This window comes from Vidua macroura, assembly GCF_024509145.1.
Source record: "Vidua macroura isolate BioBank_ID:100142 chromosome W unlocalized genomic scaffold, ASM2450914v1 whyW_random_scaffold_30, whole genome shotgun sequence".
Lineage (NCBI taxonomy): Eukaryota > Metazoa > Chordata > Aves > Passeriformes > Viduidae > Vidua > Vidua macroura.
Window position 1 is genome coordinate 282,166 of NW_026530534.1, and position 16,836 is coordinate 299,001.

Consider the following 16,836-nt stretch of genomic DNA (forward strand, 5'->3'; position numbering starts at 1 on the left):
CTGCTGAACTGTGCAGAAATGGGATCTTATATAGGGTACAGAGGTTTTAGGAAATGGTCCAATAGTAAGGGTCGACGCGAATATGACCTATAGTCTTACAGAGAGATAACAAGGGTCCGAAGGTAGAAGAGGGGCTACTTTGGTCCAGTCATCATGACTAGGCATTTCTTATATTAGGCAAGTGACTGCCAGGGAGGCCTTGCAGGGTCTCTGGCTGCTACATGTATGTCCCCCCATAATACACCCATATTACCAGGAAAGAAGTGAGACAGAACTTACAGGCTTGTCCAAGACTTGAAGGAAGTGAATAAAAGAACAGTGAATCGATACCCAGTAGTGCCTAACCCCTATATACTATTGAGTAATATTCCCCCATCACATCAGTGGTTTAGTGCAATAGATCTAAAAGACGCTTTTTGGGCTTGCCCACTAGCAGGGGAAAGTAGAGATATATTTGCCTTTGAATGGGAGGACCCCAATTCAGGGAGGAAGCAACAGCTTTGGTGGACTAGGTACCCCAAGGGTTTTCCGAATCCCCAAACCTATTCACTCAAGCACTAGAAGTGCTACAACTTTTCTCCATCAAACCCGAGATAAAATTTATCCAATATGTAGATGATTTGCTTCTCTCAAGATGGGAAGAAAAATAAGTTCAGGAATCCACTGTAGCATTGTTAAATTTTCTGGGAGACTGAGGACTTCAGGTATCAAAAGGGAAACTCCTATTTGTACAGTGTGAATTTAAATACCTAGGACATGTGATTTGTCAAGGGATCTGGCAACTGAACCCTGAGAGCATTAAGGGGATAGTCTCACTTCCATAGCCAAAAAGTAAGAGGGAAGTCAGAAGGTTTCTAGGCTTGTGGGGATATTGTAAGCTATGGATTGAAGGACACATGCAGGCCATCAGGTTCTTGTATGAAAAGTTAGTAGAAGAGATTAGGTGGGAAAAAGAAGATGAGTAAAAGTTTGAAGCTTTAAAGCAAAAATTAGTCAGTGCACCAGCACTGAGTCTTCCTGCCTTAGACAAACCTTTCTATCTGTTTGTTGATATAGAAAAAGGGGTAGCTCATGGAGTACTAGCCCAGGACTGGGGAGGATCCAGGAAACCAGTGGCCTATTTATCAAAACTGCAAGACCCTGTCAGACGGGGGTGGCCAACCTGCATTCAGGCAGTGGCAGCGACCGCTGTACTCGTAGAGTAAAGCAAAAAATTAATCTTTGGGGGGAGACTGGAAATATATACCCCACACTAAGTTAGATGCATCATATTAAATTCAAAGGGAAAGGGACTGATTCATGAAAAACTTATTTTAGAAGTGCTAGAGACCTTACAGTAACCAGAGGAAGTAGCAGTAGTATAAGTTAATGGACATCAAAACGGGGTGACTCAAGAGGTCATGAAGGAACAATTTAGCACATTTAGAAACTGAAAATGCAGCTGAATGAGGGACAGAAAAACTAATGATGATATTAACACCCATGAGAGAAATGCAAGAAGTCCCCATATGTAGGAATGTGCCCCCTGTTGACGGGGTAAACAAGTTACCCTTTGTCTCCTTAAAAAGGAAAAAAGCCCAGAAGTTTCTCTCCTCAATTTGGTTAAAAGACACCTCATAGGACCTTGGGGACTTTACCTCAAACTTAAGGATATCTAATTGGACAGAAGCCAAAAAGTCCCGCCTAAGCAATTCACTAGAAAAAGAAGAGAACAAAAGAAGTAAATCGCTTCTGTGAAGTGTTATAGCAGGAGCAAGAACCTCTTGCCCTGGCTCGGTTTTTCTCTGTAAAGAGCTTTTTTATTTTGCCTTTTATTAAAACTTTTTGTTTCTAACACTGTCACAGGAGTCATCCTGCTTCTTTTATGCCACCTGAGGTAGCTGAGCTATCAAGGGTATAATGCTTGTCTCTGAGAGCTTATAAGACCTGGCTTGAAGAGAAAAAGCGTTACCCGTATTCAGTGGGACAAAGGAGGAAGAACTCCTTAAAAAAGAAGCCAAGAAAGATAAAGAAGAGAAGTGGAGATTAGCGGATGGGAGGCAAATGTTGAATTGCCAAGAAAATGCTAGAAGGCTTACATGGGAAAACACATTGGGGTATTCAAGTGCTAAGTGATCAATTTCTAAGGGACTGGGGCTGCATAGGAATTTTTGGAATAGCTAAGCAAGTAACTGAACAATATGTGATATGTCAACAAGTGAATAGAAGAGTCATCAGGAAAACACCCAGAGGGCAAGAATTGGCCTTAAGGCCCTTTCAAAACATCCAAGTAGACTTTACTGAGCTTCCCCAGGTACAACAGTGGAAGTTTTTGCTAGTGATAGTAGATCACCTGACTCATTGGGTAGAGACGGTACCCACTGTTAAAGCCAATACAAATATTGTGAGTAAAACACTCCTAGAATCAATCATTCCCTGATATGGGATGGTAAACAGGATTGATTCAGACCAAGGAACTAATTTCACAACTAAGATATTGCAGAAAGTTGCTCAAGCCCTGGGAGTGAAATGGGAATTACACACTCCATGGCATCCAGAGTTCTGGTCATGTGGAGAGGATGAATCAAACTCTTAAAATAACTCTTGTTAAGCTGATGATTTAAACCCAAATGTAATGGATAAAATGTCTCAGTTTAGCCTAGTTAAGAATTAGAACCCAACCCTGGTCAGATCTGGGGGTCTCACCCTATGAAAAGATGTTTGGGTTACCCTTTTTGACCTCACCCCAAAAGGTTGCCACCTATGAGGAAGGGGAAGCCAGTGCCAAGAAATATGTTATGTCTATAGCACAAATCTTAGAAGGGCTAAGACATAAAGGGGCAATTCCTCAAACTACCACCCTGGATTTCAGAATCCATAATATTAATCCTGGGGATTGGGTAATGATCAAGTCATGGAGAGATCAGCCTCTAATTCCTCAGTAAGAAAGTCACTTTCAGTCACTGCTTACCACTGAATCGTCTGTGCGAACTGCAGAGTGGGGATGGACTCATGCCAACAGAGTTAAAGGCCCAGTAGAAGAACCCAAAGAATGGACTATAACATCCAGAGCAGGTGAGAAGAGATTGACTCTCAAGCAGTGACCGAGAGACAACCAGAGAAACCACAAGATGTCCAAAAAATAGAGTCAAGCTTTTACCAGCCAGCTCGAGAACTGTTTTGCTGTTTTAATAGGAAAGAATTTCAAGCATCTGTTGAGGGGAAGTACACAAGGGACCATAAGAGGTATTGGGGCAGCTTCCTTAAGAACCAGAAGTAAAGTAAGTCAAGGAATGGAGGGCAAGACCAGGTTGTCCCCTTTGTTCACTACCAAGAAGATTCCATAGCCCTGCTGCAGGTACCATCCCTGTAGGCATGGTAAGGTAGGAGCAAAAAAGCCATACTGGACCTCTATTATTCCTCAGTTGTCTTTTAATACAACAGGAACTAGAGGGCAAGACCGAATTAGCCTCTGTACTCACCGCAAAGATACACCTACTATGGGTAGCAACCCCATAGGCACGGTAGAAGGGAGTCAAAGCCATGCCGGTCCTCTGTGATGTCCTTTTGTCCATTCCAAATAAGTGTGTCTAGAGAAAACCTGAGATTTTTTTCTCCGGTTCCCACTGTCCTTGCCCACATTAACAGATGCTAGCATGACTCATTCAAGAGATTTTTTTTTTTTTTGGTTAATTGTTCAAGCCAAATGACTTATAGAAAAGGAAAAGGGGGGGGGGGTCTTATAGATGAGTAATACAATGGTTGACTCTCACAATTAAAGGGCAAATATTATATGTTAAGAGAAGTTTTGTAGATGCATAGCTATGTTTCCCCTCCCCCTCGCATTGTTATCACTGGATGGCCTTGGGAGTTGGGACATTTGAGGACGGTTGGCTTGTTACTATGGCAGCACCTGACCTCCAATCAAGATGTAAGAAAGTGATCTCCACCACTGGAAGGAATTGATTGACAAGACTTTAGGAGGTGCTAAGGGTTTAAAGAGCGGAACATCCATTGCGTAGATGAACACATAGTGATAGAATCCTTTGCCTCCGGCTCTGTATTATTTTCTCTATTCAGTCTTCTGTTGTATTTTTAATAAAGTTTTAATAAACCTTCTAAATTTTTTAAAGTAAGTATCATTTCTCACACCAGTCCAAAAGCTGGAATCTATAATGAATAAAGGATGGTGGGAAGACTTTTTTTGCAATATCCTGGTGGAAAAAGGTGGGGTTTATAATGCTATGTGGAATAACAAGCTTAATTTTTCTTCCATGTTTAATTCCATGTCTTATTTGATTAAGTACTTATGTGGTTCAAAATATGCAATTAATAACAATGCCCACCTGTTGGAATCCTGGATGCTGAGAATTTTAAACTTTCTGTGCTTAAAGGCACAGACCCACAAGAGAACACTGCATTTGACCTGAGGTTGTGGAACAGGCTTTTAAAATTGATTAATAGCACTGGGATTACGGGTGTGTAGTTGGTTAGAAGGCTGTAATATCACAGGGTGGAAAACTTAGAGTTTGGGATTTTAGAATATAGAAATAAATATGAAGCCAGATGGAGGTTTTAGGGTGGAGGCAGGTTGTTTTTCTTTACCTTCTTCCTTCTTCTTCATGGGTTTGGGTGGTGTTTTATGATTGGACAGAAAAGTCCGCATTGCCAACTTCAGGGGATCAGTTATTGGGTTAAAAGGGAAAATAATCTATGTGTCCTTTCTTAATTGGATAGTTTAGTTTTAAAAGACCTTGTAACAAGAGTTAGTTAGCCATTTATTCTGCCTTGCTAATGAAAAAGCTGCCGAACTCACGGTAGTGAGACTGTAGCATAGATAAGAAATAATAAACACCTGAGTTTGAACATGAAACACCGTCTCAAGTGCCTTCAATCCCGACCTCAAGAAACTGATACCCACTGATCACAAATTAGGAACCTCGAGAGAAACTCAGAAAATTATGGTGTTAAAGAAAACAACAGATTAAAAGAACCTAAAGAAGGCACTTAAGATCTATGAAAGCTATCAGTGTGCTGAGAGCACAAAGGTTTAAAAACTGTAGCTCAAGCCAAATAAAGTAAGAAAGAAAAAGGGGGAAAATAAAAAAAATTACAATATAATATTGGCTTTCGCATTCATATACTAGCTTTTGCATGTTGTTATTAATCACAAGTATTTTTTTATATGGCACAATTTATGCTTACTTTTTAACTGTTTTTGGGTATAGTATAATCTGTTAGTTTATGTAGTCACCATATAGTTTATATAAATAGTAGTGTGATAAAAGTACTAGACTTTAGCAAAATGATTAAAATAAAGACCATGTAATGTCAAAAATGGCTTTATGTAGCTAACTCAGAGACTGGTGTAAAACAATCATGCTGTTTCTCACATCCGCGGACTGACCTCTCCAAGAGATAAGAGTGAGAGAAACCAGAACCCTAGAGAAGATTTATTAACTACTTGTTATCAGGGAGTGTGAAACAACAGGACGGAACTTCAGGAAGGAATAAAATATATGAACCTAATCTGCAGAATGTTATGCAGACAAGTCAGAGGTTGAAAACAAACAAAAGAATTCTGGAACATCAAAACCTCAAAGGAATGTTTGAATAATGTATGTTATAGATGAGTAATGTAATAGTTGTCTCTCACAATTAAGAAATAGATATTATGTGTATGTTAAGATATATAGTGATGTTATTGTAATATGTCCCCCTGTAGTGCTTTGGATTTGCCAATTTAAGATCTCCCTAATTTTAAGATTTCCCGGCCAATGCACCAGAGTGTGGTAGGTTTCGGTGCTGGCCAATCACCAATGCACTCATTTCCTGCTGTGAGATAGAATTAGGAGAAAGGCAAAGCAGGCTCAAAACTTTAAAAGGGTATAAAGAAAATTTTATTAAAAGTAATTAAAAGAGGGGGGGAAAAAAAAGAAATAGTAAAAATCAAAACAAACCCTTCAGAACACTTCTTCTCTCCCCACAACTTTTTCTTTCCCACTGACAATGTAAAGAAACAAAGCCTAAAATTCCAGTCAGTTTATCACCTCTAAAATAGTCTTTCTTCAGTTCACCTGGGGAGAGAAGTCCCTCTTGTTAAGGTTATGGAGACTTCTCCACAAGAGGAAAAGAAACAGTTCTCTTGTGGTTCTCAATTTCGTCACAAATAACAGCCACCCGGGGAACCCTGCCATCGTGAAGTCCTTCCCATTGCCACAAGCCTTCCCATAGCTTGTTGATGGGCCATGTCGACTTATGGGGTATTTTTTTGAAGATGAGTTGTTCAAAGGCAAAAGTTCTCATTATCTATTTCTAAATAATCTTCATACCTGGGAACAGAGATCGTCTCCTGGGGGCACCGGACTACTCTTCTCTCTTTCTCTGTTCAAACTTCTCATGGGATCACAGCTACTTTAACATCTGCTTACTTTAGAATGGAGGCTTTTGCTCGATATCAATTTGAACACTTTCATCTCCACATATTTTCATGTCTTATAGGGAAAAAAGAGTCCTTTCTCCATAGGTTACAAGAGGATTTCAGCTCCAAAATCAAGACATCTTCTCCTCCCTCCCATCTGGGACTTAACTTCTTCCTCACTGACCATGATGTCTTCATGTTGTTCCTTTATATGCTTGCATCTTGTTCCTTTCTCTCACTCGAGGGAGGCTTGAAGCATTGAAAGGGTTAACATCATGCCTGGGGCCTACCTGACCTGCCGGTAACTTGTGGCAGGAGCTGCAGCTGGGGCTGTGTCAGGACCGGTTTCATGGTTGGTCTTCGGTTTTCTCTGTGTTCAATTCCAGCCGCAGGGCCACTGCACAGGCTACAGTCTGCAGGGGCCTCTGGTCTCAGTCGTGCTGGGGGGAGGGGACCTGATGGCAAGATCTTATCGCAGCCAGTCCTGCTCTGGCCAGGGCTCCGCAGCTTCCTTCCCCACCTTCCTGCCTGGCAGCTGCTGGGGCCTGGCCCGCGGCAGGACGGGGCCGATGGGGGGGCAGCGGACAGCCTTAGGAGTTGGGAAGGGACCCGGCCTGGCCTGGCTGAGACAGGGGCTGGGGCCGGGGCCCCCCACCTCCTCACTAACCGGAAAAGAAAGATGTGTGTTTCACAGAGGCGTGTCCAGTTTCTCAGTGGTTCAACAGACTGTCAATTACACAAAAAGCTTCTGCATCACTTCTCTAAATTTTCCTCCCATTCCAAACCACAACATCTCAATAGTCCTCCTTCCTCTCCCCCTTGTAATAGCCTCAGTAGTCAGGGCATTTAGAGAGGGCTGGCTTATTGCCAAGAGGCACAGCATAACAACATCTGACCTCCAATCAAAATGTAAGAAAATATTCTCCACCAATACATGGCAGAGAAGGAGTTGACTGACAAAACTTTGTGACGGGCTAAAGGGTTAAAAGGCAGAGCATCTATTTTGTAGGTGAGCATGTGGCTGATAGTCACGGGGCGGGGGGGGGCTCCCAGCGCTGCAATTTCTCCTTATTCAGTCTTTTGTTGTATTTTTTTGTTAAGGTTTAATAAACTTTTCAAAATTTTAAAAGTGAGCAGTCGTTTCTCACAAATGGGGACTCATCTGGGATATACACCTCACCCCAGAGGCCCTGAGAGTTTTTGAAAGAGGTGCGCCTCCACCACAAGTTCGGCGGATTCTATCAAAGTCTCCCAGGACTACCGGTGGTTGCAGGTTAAAACCTGGAAGACACCAAGAGACTGAATAAAGAAAAAAGGGGAAGGGGAGGTGAGTACCATCCTCATAACTATTTTTGGCCAGATTGTAATTCCGTAATTCCGAGTGTAGGGAAGTCAGCTTCAGATGAGTACTATACAGACCCGTCCTGGTCTGTTGAAACTTCAGGATAATGGACGGTCGGAACTAAAGGGAGAGGAAAGCGGGAAGCCTGTAGAAGCGAGGACCCCATGGCCAGCAGAATGTGTGACATTGAAGGATTTGCAAGAACTCAGGAGCATCAGAGGGTGGGGCACCATGTTGGGTTTGCGGTGGGCAAGATGAGGAGTCACGGCAGCTTTCCTGACCGCATGGCTACTCCACGTGGAGCAGCGCGGTGAGCTTCGGGTGAGCACTCAGCACTTCAGCTTCCAGAGCTTGCCGGCCAAGGCTTGGGGAGGGGGTGCTGCCGCCGGTGGTGGTGACTGGGAACCACTGGGTGCGGGGGTGTCTGGGACTGGCCCAGTGGTGAGGGGCTTCCCGGACAGAAAGATGGCGGGGGCTGCCTGCCATGGCTTGGGGAGGCTGGGTGGTGAGCCCGGCAGGGCTGACCTGGTGGCAGGGTGCCTCGGGGAGGGGAAGCCGGTGCCAGTGAGGCCGCCGCTCAGAGTAAACTGAGTTTTCCAAGCGGGGACTGTGGGGGAGAAGGCGGGCAGGGTTCCTCTGAGGCATGGGGTTAGGAATTAACTTGGGTTAGGAATCCATTTCAGAATTAGGTGAAGTGTGCTGCTTTACATTGTTTAGTCTGTAGACTCTGTTAATTTGCTGTGCTCGTAAAAAGCCTGTGCTTGCAGAAGCCTGTAGCTCGCAAAACTGCCTCAAACAAAGTGAGAGGAATGTGAACTTCCAAGCTTGAGGAAGATTAGAGGGGTCCCTTGGACCTTTAAACAAGAAGCAAACCAAAACTGAGGCTGCAGGAGATGGACAGACAAGCAGAGAGCTCTCTGCACAAGGACTGATAAGAAATGAATATGCATGAACCTATTTTGAAACTTAATGCATATGCAACAGATTAGGGGACAAAGGGGAAGTTTGGACACTCGAAGGGTGCACATGCCTTTGGAAATTATTCCGCTTGTGCCCAGCGCTGTAATAAACATACCACTTTTCAACTTTAATTAGTTGAAGAGTTGTCTGTCCGTGCATCACCCCGGACCCGCCAGCACAGGGGAGGCCAAGGAGGCAAGTCTGCATAAAGTAGCACATGCAGGTGCACTTGGCGCAGCAAGTTTCCAGTGCGCGCTGACCCAGCAAGGGTAGGGGGAGGCTGCAGAAGACCAGTGCAGTGACGGCTGTGCAGGCAGAAGCAGCGGAGGGAGTGGCAGGGTCGCTCAGGGCTGGGGACCCTGGGCGCCAGGCACAAGCGACTGCCAAACCAGGAGAGCTTGACAACGGGGACGCCACAAACAAGGGCCTGTGCAGGGTCTCCCAGAAGAGGGAAGTGAGAGACCTGTCACTAGCGGGATGTGAATGAAGGAGACGCAAGGGGGAGCCAAGTTGCACGGGGTTTCCCGGGCAAGAGCTATGGGCGAGGGCTAGTCTGTGTAAGTGGCAGCAGGCAGAAGCCCAACATATTAACTCTCAGCACTCGCTGCCCCGGCGGGTGTGGTGGCAGTGCCAGGAGCGGTTTGCGCAGCGCTGCCAAAAGTCAAGAGCAGACTTAGTTGTGTGAAAGTGTTATAGATGTATATTGTATGATCGGCTTTTTGTAAATATTAAAATGAATACTATATGTGTTATGTTGGAAAGTTATGTTGTAGTAATCTCTTTTAAGTAGTGTGGTGAATACAGTTTTTAGGCTATAGCATAATATTAAAATAGAAACTATGTAATGTAAGATACTTTTTGTAACTAGCTCAAGGAATGGATAAGATAACCAAGAAATTCTTTGTATACTGATAACAGCAACAAGACACAAAAATTCCCAAGAGAAGAATTATGGCCTCCTTATCTGGACTGTTCAGACTTCTTCCAGACTTCTAGGAGCCAAGAAATTGATGTACAAGATGAAGAGGGGGGCAGAAATTAAGCAAAGGACATCCTTTGTTTGAGAAGAATGTTTGCATCATGTATAAGATATATGAATATGCAACAGGCTATTGCTTTTAAGGGTTAATCCTTTGTTAGCAAGGTATGCTTTTGTAGCTAAGTGCCCAAGAGCATCAAAACATCTGTAATTCTTTGCTTTTTATTGTCCTTTATTGTCCTAACTCTGATTATCCAAATTCTTATTGCTCTAATTTTTATTACTATTTTTATAACTATTTTATTGCTATTAAACTTTTAAAAATTTAGAACAAGTAATTAGCATTTTTCACAAAAGTCTTATAAACTGCAGAAGTCGCTAGACCCCTGCAAGTCAGGAACTTCCAGTTGTGCGGGGGCTTCTCCACAGCCCGCCAGGATAAAGCCGTGAGACCGTGGCGCCGCCTGGGTGGCAGCGCCTGGAAGCAGCAGAAAGCCGCAGGCAGCAAGAGGGCTGCCAGCAGCAACTAGAATGGCTTTCACTGAAAGAGCAGCAGAGACAACCTAGTAGTACGGGAAATAGTCCCTGAATCGCAAGCTGGTTGTTGGGTTTTTTTTGTTGTTTTTGCTTTTCGAGAAGAAAGTAAAGTTTTTTTACTTTTCCTTTCTTCCTCATGTTTTTTGTTTCTTCACTTGTTTTCTTTCATTCTCCTTCTAGCTAATTAGGAAAGCGAGCCTTGCTGAAAAGACCTGTAGTTTGCTAATTAAAAGTCCCCAAAAGAGAAGGAGGAATCCCCTCCCCTCTTCTCTTGCCCTCCTCTGGGCTGCTAAACCTCCAGGCTTTTCTTTCCCATAATCTTCAAGCTTCTCATCTAGTAGTTGCCAAACAAATTAAGAAGGGATACACTAGCAGGTGAGTTTTAGAGACTAGAGTGTACCTGTCATTTCCTGGCATAGTTTAGACCCTTGTTACCTCTCAGAGCCACTGACCACCTTATGGTTAGGGCTACTGCGGAGCACTGCACAAGCTCCCTAAGGTAGGCAAGCATTGAGTGAGTAAAAAGCTAATTTCCTCTTTATGCTTAACTAGTGCAACTGTTGAGGGATTTCTGCAGGAAAATGGACATACTGCACAAACCAGCCTTTATCAAGTCTGAGTAAGAAGGTCACAGTATCCCTGATAACACGATAACAGGAAGAACCTACTCAGAAAAAAAACAAGTCCAGGATGTGGGACAAGATAAGAAGATGGAGCAAAAAACCACAGCGGAGTGCATGAAAGCAGAAAACTAAGCAAGTAGCTGACAGCTTGAGACGTGTGCACAGTCAGGCATAACCAATCATGTATTAGCTTAAGGCACATGAACAGTAGAACACAGTATAAATATAGTTTATTTTTTGCAATAAATCGGCTTCACTTGATCATATTGATCATGGCGTGATGTCCCACTGCTGATCCTCCATATTTTTTGGCGCCTGATTGTGAGAGACGGTCTGAAGTTTCCTTCATTTGCCTCACAACCATCGCAAGGACCCTGAAGATCCCTGACAGGAGTTCTGTATAGACAGAAGGGTGCAGGTTCTGTTAAGTCTGTAACAGGAGAAGGACGTTTCTCTCTAGCTGTACCTAGACTTCCAGCCCAAAAGGCTGAGTCATTATACATAGCAAGGGGGGAGAATTCGAATTTCCCACAGACTGCACATTGCTTAGATGAAAAAGCACCCACACTGTCTTCGGAAATTTGCAAAAGATCTCTTAGTGCAAAAGGCAGGACACTGTGTTGTTTTGTTGTTGTTGCTGTGTATCTGGACTGTCTGGGAAGGAAGGGACAACTTGAAGAAACTAAGCAGGGCCTCCCAGGCAGATTTTGTCTCTTCACCCACCCAGGGAAGCGAAGGCAGGCACAGCAAAGACTGTGTGGTTTGCGTAACTTAAGCCTGTACCTCCCTGTCATGGTTTTGGTCCCTTCACAAAATGAGTGATAACCTTAACGATAAAGCTAAAGTTGGATTTTATGCTCTACTAGCTAAACACAACACCAAACCTTCTCCAGGAAGAGAGGAATGGGCACAAAGTAACTGGTTTAATTTGGAAAATGTGGTTGATAGTGAGACAGAGTAAAAATTTAACAAGGTAGAAATCCATTTGGATTTAGATGAAATGTGCCACTTTGAGCTTGCTAACATAAGTAAAATATGCTATTTAATCTAGTAACTGCAGCACTAGCAAAACTGCCCCAGCTAAGGAGAAAGAATACAAATTTCCAAGCTAAAGAGATAAGAGATAAGAAAGACTCTTCAGACCTTGAAACAGACAGCGCAGAGTGACCTAGGAGTTCTCTGTACTTTCTGACAAAAACTGAGTACAAGTGTAACTAACTGTAAGTGTAACGCGAAATCAGAAGAATGAATATGCATGAACCTATTGTGAAATTCTATAAATATGTAAATTAGCTAGAGTAATAAAAAAGGATTGAGAGTTTTCAGGGGCACGCATGTCCTTTGAAAGGGAAAAAATCCCTTACATGCATCCAGCGCTGAAAGAAACATACCGTCCCTACAAATCTTTATAAGAATTGTGAGGTCTTGATTTTTCACCGCAATTCAATAGAGTATGTTCTTTACAACATGAAACAAAATTCAAATTGGGCAGAAATAAAACCATTCTCTGCTCAGTTTTGGGAGCTTGCCTCACTGTAGCTGTAGAAACTCGCTTCAAGCAATGAAGTGAGTAAGAAACAATGATAGACTCCCTTCAAAACTTAGGTAAAATTTTGCAAAAACAATTAGATGAAGAAAGGAATGAAAAACATTTGTTGAGAAATGCCCTTAGAGAAGAACAGGTTAAAAATTCAAAGCTCACTAACACACCAAAAGAAACAGAGAAGAATGAAATTCCCCACATCAATCAAATTTATCCCCACAAAGAATTAACTCTAGTAAAAAATTGTGGGGAACACTGTTGTCCTAACTTGAGACCTTTAATTAAAACAGAATATGACTATATTAATGATGAGGATTTTGACCCACACATAACCACTAAAGAAATCCCGTGCACTGCTACAGAATTGGCTAAATTGAAAAAGGAGTATGGGCGTCTGTCCAAGACTGAGCACCAAGATGTTTCCTATTACCATCCGAGTAGCAGTTGCATCTGGATAGTTTTCCTTATCTCCTGTTAATAGGCCCATCAATGTCTCGCCTCATGACTCAGAGATAACACTCTCCAAGAGCCAGTTCTGTTTAACAGGTGATTAAGAACACACCTTGTGACTCAAAATAACATCAGCCCATTGTGAGATGCTCCGCCCAGGGGGAGAAGCTAGGCATTCCCACCTGGATAAATCCAGGAATTTCTAGACAGAAAGGCAGCCTTTCCACAGGTTTCCAAGAAGACACAGCAACCACATCTGCCACTCCAAGAGGACTGCAGCCACTCCAATTTGGACTGCTACCAGCACGCTGGCCAAAGCGCGTGTCAGGTTGTATTCTGACTTTGCCAGTGGTCTTCCTTTTGTATCATTGTGTGTATTTTTGTCTTTTGTTTTCCCTTTTCCCAATAAATTGTATTTCTGACTTGGAGTCTCTCACTGGTTTTGCTTTCAAACCAGAACAGCGTCTCCCTCACAAAACTGAGATAGAATACATATTCCGAGTGTCTCTTAATGGGGGAGATCAAATACACTTGTCAGAACAAGAAGACAGTGGGTACTGGGGACATGGGGTGTTCTTAACTACAGGGGACAGGCCTTGCCCATGGTCCCTAAATCAGCTCACAGCTTATTGGGCAGGGGGGCTTAGCCCCTTGGAAAGGGGAGACCCTTTGGCCCTAGTTGGTACCCCTGACCAACTCCTGGAGAACATTCACAAAGCTGCCTGCTTGCAAATGATACATGAAAGAAAATTAACTGCAGGCTATGAGTCACCAATGCAATTACCGGTAAAGCCTGAAATTATGACTCCTTTAATTCAGGGTCTCCCAGAATCACTCAAACCTACAGCGATTCTCATTCAGAAAACCATAGCAGCAATTTCTCCTGTAGAAAGACTGGATAGCTTTCTTAATAACCAAAACGACCCCTCTGTTTCCACTGGTCCTGGGTTCACTCCCTATGTTACCCCTTCTAAGCCACCAAGTGCACAATCGCATTACTCCACTCCTACCAGTAAACATAAAATTTGGACATGGAGTGAAGTGGCAGAGGAGCTGATTAATTACAGCAGAAAATATGGACCTGTAAAGCTCCCAGAAGAAAAATCAGAAAAACCAAAGGGTGTTAGATACATTGCTTCTCCTAATGTAAAATCTGAAAAGGATAAGCAAATCTATAGCCACTAGTTTTGGTGGTCACTGGGGATAAAAAAGGGTGTCCCTAAGATGTTATGGATGGATTACCACTTGAAAAACTGAGCAAAATAGTTTCTAACTGGCACTGTCCCAGATCCATTGTACCAAAATCCCCCACGCACACCCCTTCTTCCACAGATTCTGGGCAGTGAGCCACAGCAATCACCTGTACAGGTACTTGGCAGTGAACCAAAGTCATCTCCTGCACAGGGTCTGGGAACAGAGCCTAAACAATCCTTTTCACAAATTTCGGCAATTGAGCCAAAACAGCTTCAGCATCAGGGAAACTGAAAACTCCGTCTCTCAAGGGTGAGCAGAGAGACGGGGACTGGTTATTTTTAAGAATGCTCACTAGAAATCACAAAATTGGGGACATATTAATTACAGCAATAGTTGGTCCTAAAAGGGCACTTATTACTTTTGTAGTTGATACAGGAGCCCAGATTTCTGCATTAACAAATATAGCTGCCCGGAAATGTGGAATTTCCCCAATTAGAAAACAATGTTATGTTTTGAATGCATTAGGAACTACAGAAACTATGAATGTGCCTTTAGTAAAACTCACACTCCTGACGCTATTGAGCAGGACGGGAACAGAGAACTCCAGATCAGAAGGCTAAGAAAATGAACTCTCTCCCTTTATTTCAAATGTACTGCTCTATATAGAGAGAACATTGAGAAGACTAATTTCATTGGTCTTAGAGTAAAAACATCCCACACCATTGGTGGGCAGTGAATGACGCACAGAGGCAGAACATATCTATAAACAATGTGAATAACAAGGTAGATTAGAGAATTATTTACATTCTTTTCCAACTGCTTCCCAGTCTCTCGCCTGGTTAGAAAACCTTTCTCTTTCTCTCTGACTGAACTGAGAATATCCACACACTCCCTGGAGAGGAAAATCAGTTAGTTGTCAAAATGGTAATTAGGGACATTCCAAACAATTTACTGGGGTTGGATGTTCTTGCTGGGAGGCAGTGGGAAGATTCTGAGGGATTTTTGTGGTCCTTTGGTACACCACACCTTAACATTAGACTGCTCCAAGCTGCATCCTCCCTACCATTCAGCAAAACTACTAATGTAAAACAATACCCTCTTCCTTCTGGTGCCAGAGAGTGTATCAAACTGGTTATACAGGATTTGCGGGAACAAGAAGTAATAGTCAATACCCATTCTGCTTTCAGTTCACCTGTATGGCCAGTGCAGAAACCCAATGGGAAATGGAGGCTGACAGTTGATTTTCGCAGGATTAATGCCAACACAGACCCCCTCACGGCAGCGGTACCAAATCTAGCTGAATTAATAACAACAATTCAAGAAAAGGCTCACACAATCATGGCAACTATAAATGTCAAAGACATGTTTTTCATGATACTTATACAGCCAGAAGACATGGACCGTTTTGCTTTCACATGGGAAGGTCAGCAATACACCTTCACCAGACTTCCCCAAGGGTACAAGCACTGCCCCACTTTAGCTCACCATGCTTTAACCAAAGAATTAGAAAAAATACCCAAACCTGACAATGTAGCTGTTTATCAATACACTGATGATATTCTTGTGGGGGGGGATGAAATACAGGTAGTGGGGGATACCCAGCAAAAGATAATCTCCCATTTAGAAAGCCTTGATTTAAAAATTCCCTCAGAGAAAATCCAAAAACCCTCCCAGGAAGGAAGTTTTTGGGAATTTGGTGGAAAGGAGGCATGACATGTATTCCACCTGATACTTTAATCTCTTCAGATCAGATTAAAATGCCTCACTCCAGGAAAGATCTTCAACAGGCTTTAGGATTACTAGTGTTTTGGAGAAAACACATTCCAGATTTTTCAATTCTTGCCAGGCCCCTTTGTGACTTGCTGAGGAAGGGGGTAAAATGGGATTGGACTCCTTCTCAGGAGGAAGCATTGCAATTGCTGATTTTTGAAGCAACAGCTCATCAAGCACTAGGTCCCATTCATCCTACAGATCCTTTCCAGGTGGAATGGGGGTTTGCTTTCTCAGGGATGTCAGTACACATTTGGCAGCGGGGTCCTGAGGGTCCGACAAGGCCTGTTGGTTTTTATTCACGTGGTTTCAGAGATGCAGAGAAATGATACGCTACCTGGGAAAAGGGATTGTTTGTTGTCATCTTAGCTTTCATAGAAGTGGAAAAAATTACACGACAACAGCCAATAATATTGAGAAGCCCTTTTAAAGTTATTAAGACAGTCACTACTGGGACCCCCCTCCTGATGGGGTGGCCCAGAGGGCCTCAGTCAGAAAGTGGTATGCTCAGATCAAACATTATTGTAACACCTTCTCAATAACAGAAGGAGATGTGAAAAAATTAACAATACAAGAAACTGAGAGCTTGGATAGCAGCCAAGACAAACCTGCCTCTGTAATCAAAGTAGCCCCTTGTTTTTCCCTAGAACAATCAGCAAATTCTTGGTTCACCAATGCCTCTGCTAAGCGAGAAGGCAAGGTGTGGCAGTACAGAGCGGCTGCCCTCCACATTTCCTCTGGGGAGCAGATAATTACTGAGGGGGAAGGCAGTGCTCAAGTTGGGGAGCTAATAGCTGTTTGGAGTGTTTTCCAACGCGAGGTGCAGAATGCCTCTCTTGTCTGCATTTACACTGATTCCTATGCTGTGTACAAAGGCTGTACTGAGTGGCTTCCTTTTTGGCAGCAAAATGATTGGGAAGTTAACAGAATTCCAGTGTGGCAAAAGGAAAAGTGGCAAGAAATTTTAAATATTGCACGTCAAGGGAAATTTGCAGTGGGGTAGGTAGCCTCTCACCAAACAGATGGGAATCCAGCAGG

The 16,836-nt window shown here is 43.1% G+C and overlaps 1 long non-coding RNA gene across 1 annotated transcript; it reads left to right on the top strand.

Annotated features, from left to right (window-relative positions):
* Positions 1 to 12,849: 12,849 nt before the first annotated feature.
* LOC128822726 (uncharacterized) lies at positions 12,850 to 13,256 on the top strand. Its single transcript, XR_008441574.1, has 2 exons — positions 12,850 to 12,930; positions 13,064 to 13,256. It is a non-coding gene; the product is annotated as an uncharacterized LOC128822726 (long non-coding RNA).
* Positions 13,257 to 16,836: the final 3,580 nt, after the last annotated feature.